Here is an 18,107-nt window from a genome sequence, read left to right on the forward strand (position 1 = left end):
AAACTTGGGAGCAATGAAAGATTAAGGGGCAAAAATCCACAAAGACACCTTAACAAAGAAGGCAAAAATGCAAGATTCATAGAACCAGTGAGTGAACAAACAAAATAGAGCATGACGTCATGAATGGAGTTAAATCCAGGTGGCAGCCAGTCACAGGCGGTGTTCCCCAGGGCTCAGTTTTGGGGTCAGCTCCATTTAATATCTTTATCAATGGTCTGGACAAAGGGATGGAGTGCACCCTCAGTGAGGTTGTAGATGACACCAAGTTGAGTGGGAGTGTAGATCTGCTTGAGGGTAGGAAGGCTCTGCAGAGGGACCTGGACAGGCTGGATCGATGGGCCGAGGCCAATTGTATGAGGTTCAACAAGGCCAAGTGCCAGGTCCTGCACTTTGGTCACAACAACCCCATGCAACGCTACAGGCCTGGGGAAGGGTGGCTGGAAAGCTGCCCAGCAGAGAAGGACCTGGGGGTGCCGGCTGACAGCTGGCTGCACATGAGCCGGCAGCGTGCCCAGGTGGCCAAGAAGGCCAAGAGCATCCTGGCTTGTATCAGGAACAGTGTGGCCAGCAGGAGTAGGGCAGTGATTGTACCCCTGTACTCGGCACTGGTGAGGCCGCACCTCAAATACTGGTTCAGTTTTGGGCCCCTCAGTACAAGACAGACATTGAGGTGCTGGAGCATGTCCAGAGAAGGACAACGAAGCTGGTGAAGGGTCTGGAGAACAAGGCTTGTAAGGAGCAGCTGAGGGAGCTGGGGTTGTTTAGCCTGGAGAAGAGGAAGCTGAGGGGAGAACCTAAGGCTCTCTACAACTACCTGAAAGGAAGTTGCAGTGAGGTGTGTGTTGGTCTCCTCTCCCAAGTAACAAGTGACAGGACAAGAGGAAATGGTCTCAAGTTGCATCAGGGGAGGTTTAGATTGGATATTGGGAAAAATTTATTCACCAAAAGGGTTATCCAGCATTGGAACAGGCTGCCCAGTGAAGTAGTTGAGTCACCATCCCTGGAGGTATTTAAAAGACATGTAGATGTGGTGCTTAGGCCCATGGTTTAGTGGTGGACTTGGCAGTGCTAGGTTAACCATTGGGCTTGGTGATCTTAAAGGTCTTTTCCAGCCTAAACGATTCTATGATTCACTAAGTCTAATTGCAAGAAGATATTTAATAGAAATATGTGGAAACATCTTTTATGCAATTACTGTCAAAGCTGTTTCAAATATGTAGCTCTGATCATGGTTTTGGAGCCATGGCACAGTGCATAACTACTTTTTCTAAGCAGAAACATTAAATTTTGTTGTCACCTTCACTGTATATAATTTGTATGGAACCTGAAGGGTAGTTTAGAATGCTTAAAGAAATGCAAGGATGAGTTTCTAATAACATTATGGTCTTTTTAAGTTTTATTTGAATCACTGTGTGGTCATAGTTCTCAGGCAAATATCTGTTAGCTTTTCACTAACACATATCAATAAGATAGTCAGTGCCCTGAAAGCTTATATGTACAAAGCAAACAAAACCCAACATCTTTCCATTCTTTTTATTGGCTAAAAAAGGAAAGCTGGTGCTATAGTCCATCAGTTATTTTTAATATTCTGATATTTAAAAGCATTGTTCCTATTTTTCAGAAGTTTTTTTCTGCAGTGTATGGGAGATTATTAAGAAAGCTGCTGATGTTGATGAAGCAGGATGCAGTTGTGTCTAAAACATTCCAAGAGAAAATGCTTCCTGTTTTAGTCATTTCTAAAAGTCATCATAGCAGATTTGACACATTTCCCACCCCTTCAACTTTCCATTTGAGAAATTAAGTCCATTTGTATTATATCTTGCCGGGTAGATAGAAGATACGGGTGGTCCTTCTATCAATCAAAATTGTAATTACCTTTCCCAATTGTCTCTGATATTTTATTCAAAAACTATTATGACTCCTAGGCATTACATTAATACAATGATGGTTATTTTTATTGTTAATAATAATATTAATGGGATTTTTGATACAGTATATGCAATCCTATATGGCCTTTTCTTAATTTCTTCATTCCTTCTCTGTCTTTTCAGAGGTTTTTTTTTAGATTATTTTAGGGGTAGTTCTGTGGGCTAATGCTAATGCTAATATAGACTATGTAAAACTCACAATAAATTGTCTCCCATTCTTTAAGAATTCACAGCACATGTGTTAGCCTGACTTCTTTGCAGAAGATTTGAGGTACAATCATATAATGCAGAAGTAATTCTTTATTAACCGGGCTCTCTGACTGCACTAATAATGGTAAACGTGAGCAAAAAGAACTTAAGAAGAACCACTTGATATGATAAAGGATAGTTCTTTTACTATTATGATGTATAATTTCCTGTCTTCCCCCGTAAAAAGAAGAAATTTATAGCCATTTCCTGCATGTACCTTTTTCATTTTAGTTTGACAATCCTCAGCTTTTTTACCTCAGCAGTACCTTTGTCACTGGAACTGAGCATTTGAAACTTCTTTCTAATTTGATAAAATATACATATGGCATTAGCATGCTAGAGGTAAAAGGTACTAACATCAAAGTCTGCACAGCTCACATTAGAATGATCTTAAACGGGCATTATATATTTATTTAGCAGGGAAAGAAGGAAGTCTTTTAGGAGGAGTTTAAAGGATCTTAATTTTACTAGATGTTTCCGTAAAGAATTTTAATTAATCTTCTTAACAGTAACTTCACTTCAGTAAAGCAATTTCAAAACAGCTGTCATTTATTTAGCAGTTTGGATGTGGTTACAAAACAGGTGCATTGTTGCTCTGCAACCCGTAAGGAGTTAAAGGATGTACATGCATAAGATATCTTTAAACTTTCAATTTAGAATTATTGATGGATGTAAAGCTACTCACTCAAAATCATCTAACCTTCTTAACTGGTTAAAAGAGTATAATCCTCTCAGTTATTAGGAGACCTTTGAAGTGAAACAGTGAAACTCACTCCTTCTGCCTGTTTTGAAAATTCTCATTGACTGTAGACTAAATCACAGGGAAGTTTCGGCTGCAGCACTTTGTCTGCAGAGTGAGCTGTGGATTACTTAGTTGAACTTTGCTCCAGTCAAGACTTTGTAGTGCTTATAAATCTTGAATCCATCTAAGTTCACCTTAAATTAGCCTTGCAAAAACAATCTCTAAACTTCAGCTGTCTGCTTGGTGGCTTCTGGCTAGGTGCCATGCAGAAGCTGAGGCACTGATTAATTGTCTTCATTTCTTAAAAATACCTCACATTTTATTAAAAATAAAATATCATGGAATACACACTTTTGCTTTTCACTTCATAAAACAACAGCGTCGGCTGGTTCTGTGCAGACCATTGGCAGATACATTGCATTTTAGAAATTAAATGGAAGAGAAACTTGAAAGCTTTACAAGTCCTGAAAGCCTTATTGCACAATAATGCCACTGCTGCATGAACAGCCTGGGACAGGGCCAAACAAGCATGCCAAGATACAACAGATTTTTCAATTTTCCAGCAAATAGAAACAAATTCTGGTTTCAGAAGGTGTACTCAACAAACACGTCCCAATGTGTTTCTGATTTGTGGTAAGAATGTTTTTACTGCTGGTGCCCTGTACTTTTGAGACATTTATTTCCTAAAAGAAAGATTCCTTTCTATAAACCTCAACTGTCTGTTTTTCAAAGCAATTTAAAATCAAACACACAAATAAAATTTTTAACATATGGAAACCTTCATATAGAGACTTACGTATTCCAAGTTAAAATTGTTTTATAAACTGTAATGCTTTGCAGATGAAAACACCAAGAAGATGACTGTTTTTAGCAGTAATGCTTTTTGACAGCGTTAAACCTTGTTTTAGTAATTGACATCAAAATGTTTGGTGGTTTTAAAATGGACCATTAATAAAAATGGCATGTTTTAAGTTTTAAAAATTTTACTTAATACTGTGAAGTTGTATAGAATTACAAATATGATATGGTATTTTTTTAAAGAAAATAATCTTTTACGTCTCTATGTTAAAAACAGTGCAGATGCATCTTTAAAGTATTATGTTGGGTCTTTATTGTAATAGGTATCCTAGGGTTTGGAGTTTGAGTTTGGGTTTTTTTATTTCTGTATCACATATATATTTTTCTTTTTCAAGTCATTACTTATCTTCTCTACTGGCTGACTTTTCTCATCAGCTTTTACCTTCTTTGTTTCCTACAGGGTCAAATCTGCAGACTGCTGTACATAAAGTAGAGAAATTCATTATTTAAGCATTACCAGACTATTAGCTTGCACACTGAATACTTTTAAGATGTGTACATTGACAGCTGTAAAGTATTTTTGGAACAGTAAACATTAATTTAGAGGAACATTGCAATCTTAAACTGTTCTTAAAGAGGATCTTTCAAAGTTTTTCTGGTTTAAGGAGGCTGTAGAACATTTAATTTCCCCACTTTAAAAATAGACAATATTTCTGCAGGAAATATTTCTTCCAAATCTACTGTAGCTCATTAAGTTTCAAGGCAAGATTTGATATCACATTTTGTACAAACAAAATCTGAAAGACTTAAAATTTTGATGCACTAGTGCTGAATAAACAGCGAGCATTACTGTTTTTCACTAGTGTTCTGTTTACAAAGGAATTAAGTGAATGTTTGCTTTTAAGCATGTGTTTAAATCTCATTGACTCCTGCTCTGAGGGTCCTGTATGCTTTCAAGAGCTCTACTGCAATAAGTCATAAATTAATTTGCATCTTCCTACAGGCTAACGATGTATGGACAATTAGTAACTTTCAGAAGCCAAAGAAAATGAGAATGAACTCATGACGCGATGAGCCCATTTACATGGAAAATAGAAGTTGATTTCATCCCTGTGCTCAAACCTTACAGTGGGGAGAGTATGCATTCCCCATGCAACAGCTACCTTAGGCACCAACAGTCTGAAAGAAAGAAAAGATGGTAAAGAACAACAAAAGTAAACCCCCAACATATTCCAAATAGAGAGAACCAACTGGCTCTTTTTTGGAGGAATTCCAGTGACAATTTTTTATTGCTGCCAGAGTAATGGTACTGCTCAGTCACTGACCATGAGAAAAAACAGAAGCAGAAATGCAGGAAGCAAACACAGGTGCCAAGTGACTGATCTGCCTCAGTAGGTAAACAGGCAAAAGGAAAGTCTCAAAAGGAAATCATTTAGAGCGAGGCATGATCAGAGAGCCACCGAGGCTGTGGTTACACATGCGGCGGCAGGGCTGCTTAAGCCTACTTAGACTCAGTTCCCGCTGTCCACCACTCGTTCACTCCCTCCTCCCCTTCCCTGTGCTGGCACCACTGTTTGTACAGCTGCATGGAGAACAGAGTCAGGGACCTGGTCCCAGTGAAAAATGACCCACCAGAAATGGATCAGTTCCCTTTCTGATTTACTTCAGAGCCCCACAACTGGTTGTGCTGGCACAGCAGAGGTTATGACGTGGGAATGAGACTGTGCAGCTGAGGAGAGGAGAAGCTGTTGAAGGAGGCCCTGTCAGCGACACAAGGGGGTCACATCCCGGTCTTCAGAAGGGTGTGAGCAGCTGTACCTCCAGCACACTGCCCTCTTCCTGATAGAGCTGTCTTTGCTATTGGGAGTTTTACTCTTTTTAAGACTAAGACACCTAAACTAGTATTCTGTGCCTACAGCATGAAAGGTTTCTAGGTTGCCATCATAATCAACAGAGATGTAGGACTTCTTTCAGTTGCATAAATATAGGACTTTGGTGGCTTCTGAAACTGCCTAAGGTAACCTGCCTGGCCTCCACCAGCTAGTTACAGAAAAGCGTAGATCCACCATGTCACATATACCAGCCCTCTCTGGATGTCTCAGGCACCTTTGATCCTCAAATGGCACTAGACATCTGCTTATGCAACTGAATTAAGCTCCCATGGTGGCACCAAGATACTTAAACAGAGCTATTTAATGTAGATATCTGTAAGCAGAAATTCCCATGAGTCCACAGCACCATTTCATTGCCTAAATCAGCTGCTTTTTGAGGTGTCTTGAGACATTCTTATGGGGCTGGCAAATTGTCCACGGGGCCTGGGGAATACCTGTGCCATTTTGAACAGTGGAGGTCAGACAGGAAGTCCTAGGACACCCCAGGTGGCATGAGGCCCAAATCAACTGGACTCCACTCCCTTTGTTTAATATTTTGTTGGTAGTAGGTTGGGATCAGTTTGCATTTACTCCTCCCCCAAATACTGTCAGCTCTTATCATTATCTCCATATTTATTTATGGTTACTGCAGATGATCAACCATACAACAGGCATTGCATGGGCTGGCATATGGGATTTGACTAGATGGCTTCCTTCTGTTCCAACAGTGCATGAGTTTTAATAGTCTTCCTCTGTGTTTTATGTGTTTCATTGAAAGAGCACTGAAAAATTCCCCTCTGACTTGCTGAACTTTAAGGTATGAGAAAGAAAATGGATATAATCTGTTTCACCAGGTTTCTTACAATTAAATTAAGATGATCGTCGCTTCTTTACAATCTGAAAGAGCCCTTTGAGAAGGAACAGCACATACCAAGGAGCTGATTTGTTTGCTAGTAAAACCAAAATAAAACAAAAAAGTACAGTAGTTTTGTCACCTGTGTGACTGTGTGTACTCACCTTCCCATTACATTTAACAAATAGTTTCATAAACCCATGGATTATGATCTCCTTGTAATGAGACATTTACTACCAAAAATAACTGCAGAAAAGGGTAACCACATCATGAACCACTGACCTGCCTTTCTGAGGACCCACAATATGACTATAAGAAGACAAGCTGCACTGATTCTTTTGAAAAGACATAGGAACACTTCCTATAGGATCTGATACAGGTGTTTCAAACATGTTTAAGTAGTGACTGTAGAGGGATCCAGCATTTTTGATCACTGGATAATGTCTATTATGACTCTTTTTTTGTTTTACTGAATTTATAAAACAGTCATCTCAAAACCTGAATTAAATATCCATAGTACACAAGCTAAGCATTTGCCCCAGCATACTGAGCTTTCATCCCACCTAGTTTTCACTCCTCACCCCTTCCAATTAACCTGAACAAGGGATTTATTGAAGGATCCAAATTTTACCTTTTTATCTCAAGAGATAATTCTCCCACCTCCACCAGTGCACACAGAGGAAACAATATGCAGCAGAAAAACAGGAAAATGGATATAATGTAAGATGAAGAATATCAGCTATGGGGAATCAGGACAAAAGAAGATGTTTTCTGCTACAATTCAGACTGCTTTTAATGAGGGTCTTCTGAAATAGCTCATTCAAAGATCAGCATGGACAAGACTAATGCAGCTTTCAGCTACTTGCAGGGTGTTCAGACACACGTCTCTTTTCAACCTTTAGTAACAAAATTCAAGTGATCTAAAACTGATTAGTTTAATTCTGCATTTAAATGTAATTGTAATTTTATTTTATTTGTTTTTATCTTTTCTAAAGCACTCTAAGAGGTCCTACAGAAAGGTGTTACACAATTCTAAGTGCTAAAGTGATTGACAGAGTATTTTACAACTGGCACTTATTACTCCTTTTATTAAGAATAAAGTGGCTTTTAGACTAAAAACAATAGGGCGAAAAGGGGTCTTTTATGCACTCATTATAAGGAGAAAATTGGAAGGAAAAAGTTGTAATAAAAACTAAATGATTTTGGCACAATGTAGGTTTCTTGCATTATATGTTAAGTTGAAACTGCTGGACATACAATAGCCCTCTAGATATGGAAGAAAAAAATGGAAAGTGTAGATTAAATTGCCAAAGTAATACACGTAATAACCATCTTTTCTTATTTTTGTTATGAGTAGAAAGAAGCCTTTATGCAGCAGAAAGGAATAACATTGTTATATTTTCCTTTTGAGTTTAAATTCGGGGGAAGTGACAGAGGGTTTGAAGCAGATTGTCTATTACATGCCCTGTTCTAAGATGACAGGTGATTGTTCCCTCAGTTGCTGTAAGGTTTTCTCTTCTGTTTTATTCAGAGCAATCCTCTTTTCCCTAAAAATCAGTGTGTGCTAAATACCTCTGCATCTTCAGTCATTTTTGTAAATGGGATACAGATTCACAGGGTCAGTTTCAAAATTTCAGAGCATTACCCAAGACAGCAAGCCCCAGAATCTCCGGGATTAAACCTGCACTGGGTGGAGGTGCTTTAATTCTGGATCACAGTATACATTAATAAAAGCAACTGAGTTTTTTAAAGCTCCTGAGCACAATAATAAAGTCACAATCCCAAGCTTGCAACTGGCTTATTTACAGCCCTCTACTTTCTCCATAGAGAGAATTTCACCGGGGCTCTGTGGCTCTGTGTCAGGTGCAGAATCTCTGTTTAGCTCTTTCTAAAGCCACTGTCCCTGCAACAGGGAAGGGTACTTCACACCCCAAGTCACAGAGTCCTGCAGTCCCTGATTCTGCAGCAATTTGACCAATTCAAGCACTATAAGGCTCTTTCAAATCCAAAGATCCAAGCTTTAATACACATCCTGGTGAGAACTTAGGCCCTTCTCCTAAAGCATATGCTGAGGTATGCAGCTTTTACTGAAATCAGTGGGCATCTCAGTGTTTTATGTGTGTGAAGTGAGTATGCATATAAAGCAAAGGTGAAAAGGAGCTTCGGTACCTGATCAAGAGGCTCTGAGCATAAGCCATCTTAAAATAATTTACCATTTTGTCTTGGAAAATTTATTTGTCATGCCAAAGAAGCGTATTCATCAGTCAGACCTCAAACAGGTCTGACAGTGAAGTTTTTCACACCCAGAGGGCTAAATTTGCTAATGATTCCTTGGTGTTGTGCTGTGGTTATAGCACAGCATTGTGTAGGGCCTTATGGTGCAGAGGTCCTCATGGTGGGTCTGGACTCTGCTTTCTCAGCAGCTGATCAGTTTCATCCTCGGACAAAATCCAGGGAGTAATGAGGGAAAGGCTACTAACATATTAAGCACAACAAACAGTAGAGACCTGAGATCAGTACCTAATGTGATTTACCCTACTTGACCTTGGCAAAATGTTGAATGTGTTCAAGGGCCCTATTTTTAGTGAAAAACAGATGATGATTCTTCCACCTCTTACAATCTGTCCTGTTCTTTTTAGAGTATAACCTCATGAGAACATAGATCTTGTAGCACAGATGCACAATGACCAAGTAAAAAAGACCCACCATTATTGTAATATAAATAGCATATCATGTAAATAAGAAAATATTTCTCAGATAAAAATTCAGTTCTTGTCACCCATTAAGTAAGTTTAATATAATAATATAAATTTTCTGAAAACTCAAGTATGCAAATGTTGTAAAGAGGGCAGACTTCTCTCACATAGTCACATTGGAACCAGAGCTGACAAGCTGCCTTATTAAAAAAGCGTGTATACTTATATACTTAAAAATCCATACTATGTCACAGAGATAGACCTCATGGGAGCATAGGAACTTGCATAGTAGAGAGTTATTGCGCAATGCTAACCTGACCTAGAAGAAAAGTTAGGAGAAAGAAATAACCCAAGTGAATGTTCAAAAGCCTATGATGGTTCTGATGCTTTAATGAAAAGCATTGGGAAGTATTTTCAAAGGCATCTAAATAATAAGATGTTTAAGTCCTGGTTTTATAATTTTGGAAATTATGGTCTACTGAAGTATTTAGATGCTTAAATATCTTTAAAAACTTGGCCTCTCAAAAATGTTATGTCTTAATATAAATGACATCCTACTACAAAATTAACTCTAGTTTTTCATACCAGCAGGAAAGCTCAGCGAATGAAAAACTGAGTGTTAAGTGAAGAAGCAAAGTATTTCTAATATTTAACATGGATCTTGTGAAATATCTCCTCCAATAAGAGTGGAATGGTCTGAACGGGGAAAAAATTACAGGCCAGGGGAGGAAGACGGGGGGAAGATTTCACTGTAAATTCTAATCTTAAAGCACAGTGAAAAAGGCCTTTCCCAAAAAACTTTCTTTGAACTTGTTTGTGGAGTTTTTTTAATGTTTTGAACTGGGAATATAAGAACTACATTAAACCTCAAGAATACTCTCTGTGAAGGAGGAAAGAAGGAAAAGAAGAAAGAGAGGAAAAGAGAGAAAGAGCCAGAGAGAAGGAGAAGTAAGAATAGGAGGGAGGAAAGTGAGGAAAAATAGAGAAAGAGCAAAAGAAAAAAGGAGTGAGATGAAAGAGAGAGAAAGAATGAAAGGAAGGAAGAATGAATGAGAGAAAGAAAGAATAAACAGAAGTTAAAATATCAAGCCAATCCATCTAGCTATCAATCAGGAGTGTCAGGGCTCCTAATTCATAGGAAAAAAGAATGGACGACTACTGTGTACATAAGCCCTCTCAGCTTGAAAGGGTAGCATTTATATTTCTCTCTTCCAGGAACCTTAATTACCTGAACTGAAGCACTTTAAAATTTTTCTTGACTGTATGAATCTGAGATGCTTTTCATCATCTGACAACAGATCAACAAACACAGCATATTCATTCAAAAGAATAACAATTTAAAAAGCCCTCAGGACCAAAATTTTTGTATAAATACTCCAGGACACTTTTGTTGGACAAGTTGCATAGGGAAGAAATTACTATTAAAAAAAAAGTACAGAAAGCGAATTATTTTCCACAAGAGTTTGTCTGTCTTATTCTTTGTGTCAACAACTTCATTGTCCTAGGGTGGCTTTAGTATAAATTTCCCTTCTTTGGATAAGATGTCGTGTCTTAGCAGCATACACTAGATAGTCTGTATTTCAAAGGCTGCAGACAGCCCGGTAATATGTGCCATATTAGTCTCTTCTATCAGTATACTGCATTTATTTCATATGTGTTGGCAGACCAAGAGGTTGACACTGTCATTGGCTGAGTCTTCATGTCACTTCTCACTACCATTTCAGTTACTTTTGACAATGTTTCATGATTTAGTCCTAGGCAAATATCAGAGAGTGAGAAATGCACTGAAGGGATAAAGGGCATTCCCTCAATGTAATATGCCACAATAAATACAAATAGTTAATTATATAATTTTGATTTTTTAAAAACCTCTCTATAAGGCAGTTCAGTTTGCCTGCTACATAATGAAACCATCTAAATTGTAATAAAAACATTACAAATTCTAAACACTCTCTTAAAATTTGAACAAGTAAAACAAATTGACATTTGATTCTCAAAAGCCTTTGGATAAAGTACCTCATAAGAGTCAGTTAAGAAACTTGATAACCACAGGGTTAGAAATACAGTACTGCCATGGATTAAAAACTGCTTTCAAAGTGGGAAGGCAAGAGTAGGAATAAATTTTGAGTTCTTGGTGGAATGAGGCTATTCATTAGTGGCACTTCAGAGATCAGAACTAGAACCAGCATTGTTCAATACATCTGTGAATAATCTAGAGGAGAAGGTGAATGCTGAGACAACTTCTTGCCTATCCCTGTTACCACCATTTTTTTACACTGCAAAACTTTGCGTTTTTATTCTGGAAGCCCTCTTTATTACCTTTTCCCCTCTACTATTTCTTTCTTTGGTGGTCAGGGGTTACCAGTTACAAATAGCTGTACGTCACAATGGGACTCACCCTTATCAAGGCTTCCTGGCACAATTCCAATATGCAGCATTAGTAAGCAGTATTAACTTTGGGCCATTAGCAAATGCAGCTCAGTATCCATCTGAAAGGGCAACTTGCAGTATTTCGTAGAAGTAAGTCTTCAGTTAATTGATAGAAATATGACAGAACCAACTAGTGAAAAGCCAAGAGTAGGAAAATATTAAGATACCATTTACAAATTAATGGTTAAGTATATGTGACTTAAAAAATTACTCTAAATATCGTGTCAAGTCTAATTTTTTGTGTCAAAAGAAAAAACAGCTATAGTATAAAAAGTTTACATTAAGAACAGCAGAAAAAGAGTGTTAGGTTTGGGGAGGAAAATTTCACTAAACAGATATTCCCTCCTAGGTTGACCCTGTGAGCTACTATTAAAGGACAGTAACATCTCAGTAATTAACCAGATAGATAGAGATTTTCCTAGGTCAGAGTAGAACCAACTATGTTAAAGATTCTGTGTTCCAGCCAACAGTGAATGTTAGAACAACATCTCTGGAAACAGTAATAGAAGAACTGACTCTGTATTCCTAGTGCATGTGAGCAGAACCCAGTAATTCCTTTTATTAGCACATGTGTCTTAACAATATGTCCTCACACACTGCTATGATACCATTATGTCTTCCAGGAAAGTAAGGAGAAAGGCTTCTGATGGATAAAGCTTGTCAATGTATCTTGGCACTGTCATACATAACAAAAGCTATTCCTAGAAGTAATGTTTTATGTCGGCACAGGACTCTAGGGAAAAAAACAGCTTGTCCAACTTTGGACATTACAAAGTTCAGATGCATCAAATAATAGGAAATATTCACAAATATTATAATTGAATTTTCTCCTTGTTGAACCTGGTCATGATTTTCAACAGTTTCCTCTCAACAGGATTTCATATGGAACATAGTTGGTTTTGAGTTGCTTATGCAGGTGCATGGAATTGAAAACCTTCATTGTTTCATTCAAAAAGGAACTTTATGAAAAGGCTCTTTCCATATCTGAATGTTAACCTGGGCATTCTTAAAATGGGCTGTGCACCAAGGAAAGGGCTTCACTTACATATAGCCAGTGTATCTTCCTTTCTCCGTACTGTGCGACTCACTCCAAACTCATTATCGCCACCAGACCCACATGGTTTTCTTTACTTGCATGATTTTCTATAAAATTGTATTGTGCTAGCAGGAAGTTCCATCAGTTTACCTTTGTGTCCGCTTTCATATGAAAAATGGGGTGTTCTGAAGAGAGTATAGTACTGCCATCAGTTGCTGGAGATGTGGTTTGCATTCAGCTGCGAACAATGTGGGACTTTAGAGATGACTGTATATGTGATGGATGTTTAACAATTAAGAATCTTAAGTCGAATGTGGAGGAGCTCGGAAGAGAAGAAGTCCTCAAGAGGATAAATGAGTGTAAGAGATTTATCAATGAAACATGGTTAATTTTAAATGCAGAGAATGAGAAGCAGCAAGGAGGTCAATGGGAGACAGCTGAGAACAGCCTATAGAGAGGAAGAAGAGGAAGAAGAAAAAGAGATAAGTGAGATATGTAAAGAGACAGAGTTAAAGTGAATGACAGGCATGCAGCATGAACAAGACTGCAGGGCTTGTGGTAAACCGTGGCTGACAGAGCGTATCAAATCACAGAACGGTGAGTGGACAACAGTGATGGCAGTGAGGAAGAACAGCCCAGCAAATGGAGACACATTGGAAAACACACTTTTTTGTATGCACTTTTTCTTATCCTGACTTTTCTTCCAGGAATACAGTTAATTGTGATGGAACAGATGCTTATATATAGAATATTCTGTAAGAGAGTATCACCTCAGTTGGTAGGCATCAGTGGCATTATAGAGGAAAGATTCTTGGCCTGCATGATAACTCTGAGATATTTATAATGGCAAATGTAGGGTGACAAACTAATAATGATTTTGAGGGGAATGAGAAATTTTGTCAATGTAGCTAGGCTGGGTGTGTGCAACTGGTGAGTAACAGACAATCTGCAGCTAACAAAGAAACTAGATTACTTATTACAGGAAAATAGAAGATGGGACTGCATATAGGAAAGCAGTAACTATTTAAGTCTGTGATTGATAAAGAAATAATATCAATGTCATCTTACTGTAAAGATCTCAGTTTCCTCAAAACAGTTTTGCTTTAGGGACTCTCTCCTATTTTTAAGTGAAACAATTAATTTGGGAAATGCTGAGGACTACACAGGGAATTGTTGTGCAAAGCTTTTCACTCTTCTCTGGGGAATTATTCCATTACATAGCCTTTTATCTCTCTGGGAGGATCACCACATTGCAGGACTGTGTAAAGGAACCTACAGGTCCTGGCCCAGATTCTACTGCAGGGCAGAGCATCCATCCCTCTGACTTGAATAGCTTCTGTACAGATACATCTAGACAAGATATGGTTTATTTAGTGGCAAAGATCCTCAATGGTTTTATATGACAACTACCTTTCCATGTTTCTGGAGATAAGATGATTTACTGTAGCGTGCAATCTGGTCTGTTAGATGGTAGGAATACAGGAACACAACACTGAATCTAATAAAAAAGCATCTCATATTTGGGAGTTCCACAAGACATCAATGCCATTACTATTGCTTGTTCAGGACATTATTTTAAAAAGATCTCAATGAACCAGTCGAACTGTTAGGACAACAGCAATATTCATAGTACTGCACTGTTAGCCAGTCAATGGCTTACTATTTGTACTGAAACATTTTCCAGGCAGCTGAGGAGGACATTTAAAAATCAGTTTTCTTAATCTCCCATAAATATGAAAACAATAAAGTACTTACAGATGCATAAAACTTTTGAGAGCAGTCCTCTAAGGCTATCCAGCCTCTTCAGTGTTCTAAAGAAATGTGGGTCAATGAAGGGTTCTGAAAAATAAGTATTTTATTTTATATTTTAGAAAATGGTGACTAGCAGAGGTGTTTTTAAAAGCTTCAAATAATTTTAACTTAGGAAAAGAGTGTGAAAGAGCATTTTAAAATGCACCCCTTACTTTGGGACAGCATTGTAGCGTGTGTGGCTAGTTAAAGTGAGATTCTTATATTTATATTCAAGAAATAAGAAACATGTAAGTGCGCTACTGTGCTGACTAAAAGATTCACCCTCTGTCACAGGAGACATGGGCTCAGCAGACTAAGATAAGGATGGCTGTGAGCAAGTCTAAGCCTCACAGATAAAGAAAGAAGAAAAAAAACTGTGCTTACTGGAAAAGGTGTTGCTCTGCTTACTAAGAGACAGGAGTTTGAGTCACTGCAATGGCTAAAGCCATGTTTGAGCACAACTATTTGTCTCTCTACTTAAAGTGAAATGCACTGGACAACTGGGATGGGGTACAGACAGTGCCAGATTCTGGAGGTACACTCTTTCTGTGTATTTTTACTTTGGGCATTTGTTTGGTTTTTTCCCCACCTAGAACTACAGTTGAGAGTCTGTGATGCCTAAAAGGGTTGGGAAGGACATATGAGGCCTCGGTGTCATGTGCAATTGGGTCATAACTTTTTTGTTCTCTAATTTGGCCCTTCTTTTTCCTTGCTATATCATCTTTATAGCAGCAAACTCTTTCTCCCCTCTCATTTTACCTGTTATAGATAGAAAATAATTTTTCATTACATTATGTAGCTGAAATTAAAAATATAGCAAATTGAATTGGACTTTGAATAGTGATGCTAGAGGAATTTCCATCTAAATCAAGAGAATCAGAATTATTCTTATTTAAGAATAATTTTTGCTTTTCAGACTCTTACCTTGAGTAATTTATACAGAACTGGCCACTATATCTTTGTAAAGGTTTAATTGCTCTTCAGGGGAGCAGTGTAGAGCAATTATACAAATGATACCAGATATCAACGATTTAAGTTATGAGGAAAGACTGAGAAAGTTGAGCATATTCTCAGTGGAAAAGAAGAGACTTCATGTAACCCAACTGAAGTTTTAAAAATTATGAAGAGGACTGATAAAATTGATCCAAGCAAGCTCCTTACACTTGCAAGACCACAGAAGCTAGAAGACATGATCTAAAAATTAGAAAGTTAGGAACAAGCAAAGAAATGATAAGGCAAAACTATTTTACACAGAGGGATTAGAAGTGTATGGAATAAATTACTATAAAGGGCCCCTGAAGCAAGAAGCATCATTGAATTCAAGAGGGAATAAGATGCAGTTCTAAACAAAAGGAGCAGATAGAGGGGTGGCAGAGAAAAGTCAAATGGAAATAAGGGAAACAATAAGGAACAAACAAGAAGAGCATAAATAGCCTTTTCCTTTTATTTCTTTGGTGGTTCTTGCTGGTAAAGCTCCTTGGGTATTGACTTACTATCACCTAGTAGCACAGGTCAGTCAGTCTTTCTTCAGAGATGATTTATAACATTCTTAATAGCAAGTTTATGTAATGAAGAGGTTCCTGGATTTTGACCCACGATAATCTTTGATCAAATGTTGAAAATGAACCAGTTACTGATCCTAACCTAGTTAGTCATATCAGACAACAATATATCAAGGAAACCCCTACCAAAGAGACACAGTGGTACAAAGCTATCAGAAGGACTCTTCCCTCCCACAACTCCAGCTACTGCTGGCAAGTGCAAGTTGTGAAACAGTCAGCACCCTGCTCCTGGGATATCCGTCTGCTTAGGAGCTGGAGTTTTCAGGACTGGCTTTTATTAATAGACACAGAGGATGTAGTTACATGAAGATTTTCTTTAGTGAGAAGGCCATTTTATGAAGTTCCAGCTTCCAGCCACAGCTACTCATTCCAATCCCCACACCATAATTTTCTGTATTCCCAAGAAGCAGCACCAAAATTTGAGATGTTTTTACAGATTCTGACTAAATATGTTGTTTTAATTTTCCTGTGACTGTGCAAACCAACAAGGAACAGCAAAGGCTCTGAAGTTGTGCATACTCAGTAAGACCAGATTTCATTGATTTTCTTTGACAGGTGTGCTCAGAATGATAGCTTTAATTACATAGGAATGAATGGCTGAAAAACCTATGCACACCTGAGAAAGCGTCTTGGGTTTCATTGTTGACTACTACCTATGTCCATTTTGAAAACCTAATCATTCCTCAACAATATTAAATATTAAAAAACCTAATTATTGCTCAGTTGCTTCATTCTCTTCCAGTCTCGTCCACCTGTTGTAGTTTTTTGTATCAGACACATGTTATCAAGAAAAAAAAGAGCAAATGGACAATGCTACATTTAAATCCTAGTTGTTGCCTAATTTCCCTATAGCATTCAGAAATGCACCAAAAATAACAAAAAGCTTGGTCTATATGGTAAATAGCAATAATATCGTCTGTTTTGTTTTCCTGGGGAGTGGGGAACATTTGAAAGGATTATGCAGTTTCTTTCAACTTAAAGCTTGATTTTTTTCTCTTGAAGAAAATGTAGTATTTTTTTCCTCCGCATTTTAAACATTAATTTCCAAGGTATCAACAGCTAATTATTCAGCAGTTACTTTAATGTTTCAGATAGGGAATATGTAGCCTTGGGGAGAACAGATCAGGTTTTTAAAGTAAGTCTAGCTACAGTAAAGGATTATAACTAGAAGACATCCATTACATATAGTCACTGTTATTTCTTTCTCTGTTCAAAGATGGAAGCAGAGTGGCAAAATCTAACCTTATTTGAAAAAAAAAACCCAAACCAAACAAAAAAACCACAAACCAAACGAATCTAGATGTTGCCTAATAGCAATAGTAGTTGGGGCTCTAAAAGATGAGCTCTGGAGGACAGAAGGATTTACTGCCATGAGTTGTTGGCTCCACCTTCTCTGGTCTTTGGTGAAACCCTGATCTATGAGCTGGCCAACTGGAAGTAGCACTGCTTAGCCTCCTCAGGGAAGGCTCAAAGCTCCTCAGTCACACCCCCAATGCCAGAGCTCCTCAGCTTTGTCTTCTTCAAGTTCTCCAGGGCCAGGAGTACCAGAGTGTACAAGTAAAGGAGAAAATTGAAACGATATCTCAAATTAAAATTAACACTTTCATGTGGTTATATCTTCGGTCGCATCCTTTGGGAACTCATTCCTACAACTGTAGGCAGGCAAGAAGGTCCTAAGCGTAACGTGCCTGTTGCAAAACTGTTAAATGACAAGTAAGATGCACTGAAACTCTGTCCAACAACAATCCTATCTGATTGTTTCTATATGAGAAAAGGTATGTCAAGTGATGGAGACAGGAATCCTCACTAGGAACTGGAATAATTTTTCACAACCCCTGTAATGGAGAGCTCATGTCCTGTCCTCTCCGTGGCTGTCTCAGAAAAAGAAAACAGCACTGAGCAGGACCCAGCCTCAGGTCCTTGGGTCAAGCAGTGCCCTTGACTCCACTTCCACTACGTAGCTTCCGGATCTCCTCTGGGGTCACCAAATGCCTTAGCCATAAGACATGACAATTATTTGGGATGTGCTTTCCTCTGTTCAAAGTTCATTAAATAATATGAGGGTTCCTCTGCAGCCTGCTTGACTGGTGGGTTTTTAGCCCAAAACCAATGATTTGTTTGCACACCTTAATGTGTGGGATGGGAACATGT

At 38.1% G+C, this 18,107-nt stretch overlaps 1 long non-coding RNA gene across 1 annotated transcript in view; it reads right to left on the reverse strand.

Annotated features, from left to right (window-relative positions):
- Positions 1 to 18,107, reverse strand: part of LOC142051705 (uncharacterized) — a 51,179-nt gene that overhangs the window by 18,341 nt on the left and 14,731 nt on the right. Inside the window, exon 5 of the long non-coding RNA XR_012658593.1 lies at positions 14,359 to 14,442. This is a non-coding gene — a long non-coding RNA (uncharacterized LOC142051705). The remainder of the gene's footprint in view (positions 1 to 14,358; positions 14,443 to 18,107) is intronic.

This window comes from Phalacrocorax aristotelis, chromosome 1 (assembly GCF_949628215.1).
Source record: "Phalacrocorax aristotelis chromosome 1, bGulAri2.1, whole genome shotgun sequence".
Classification (NCBI taxonomy): Eukaryota; Metazoa; Chordata; class Aves; order Suliformes; family Phalacrocoracidae; genus Phalacrocorax; species Phalacrocorax aristotelis.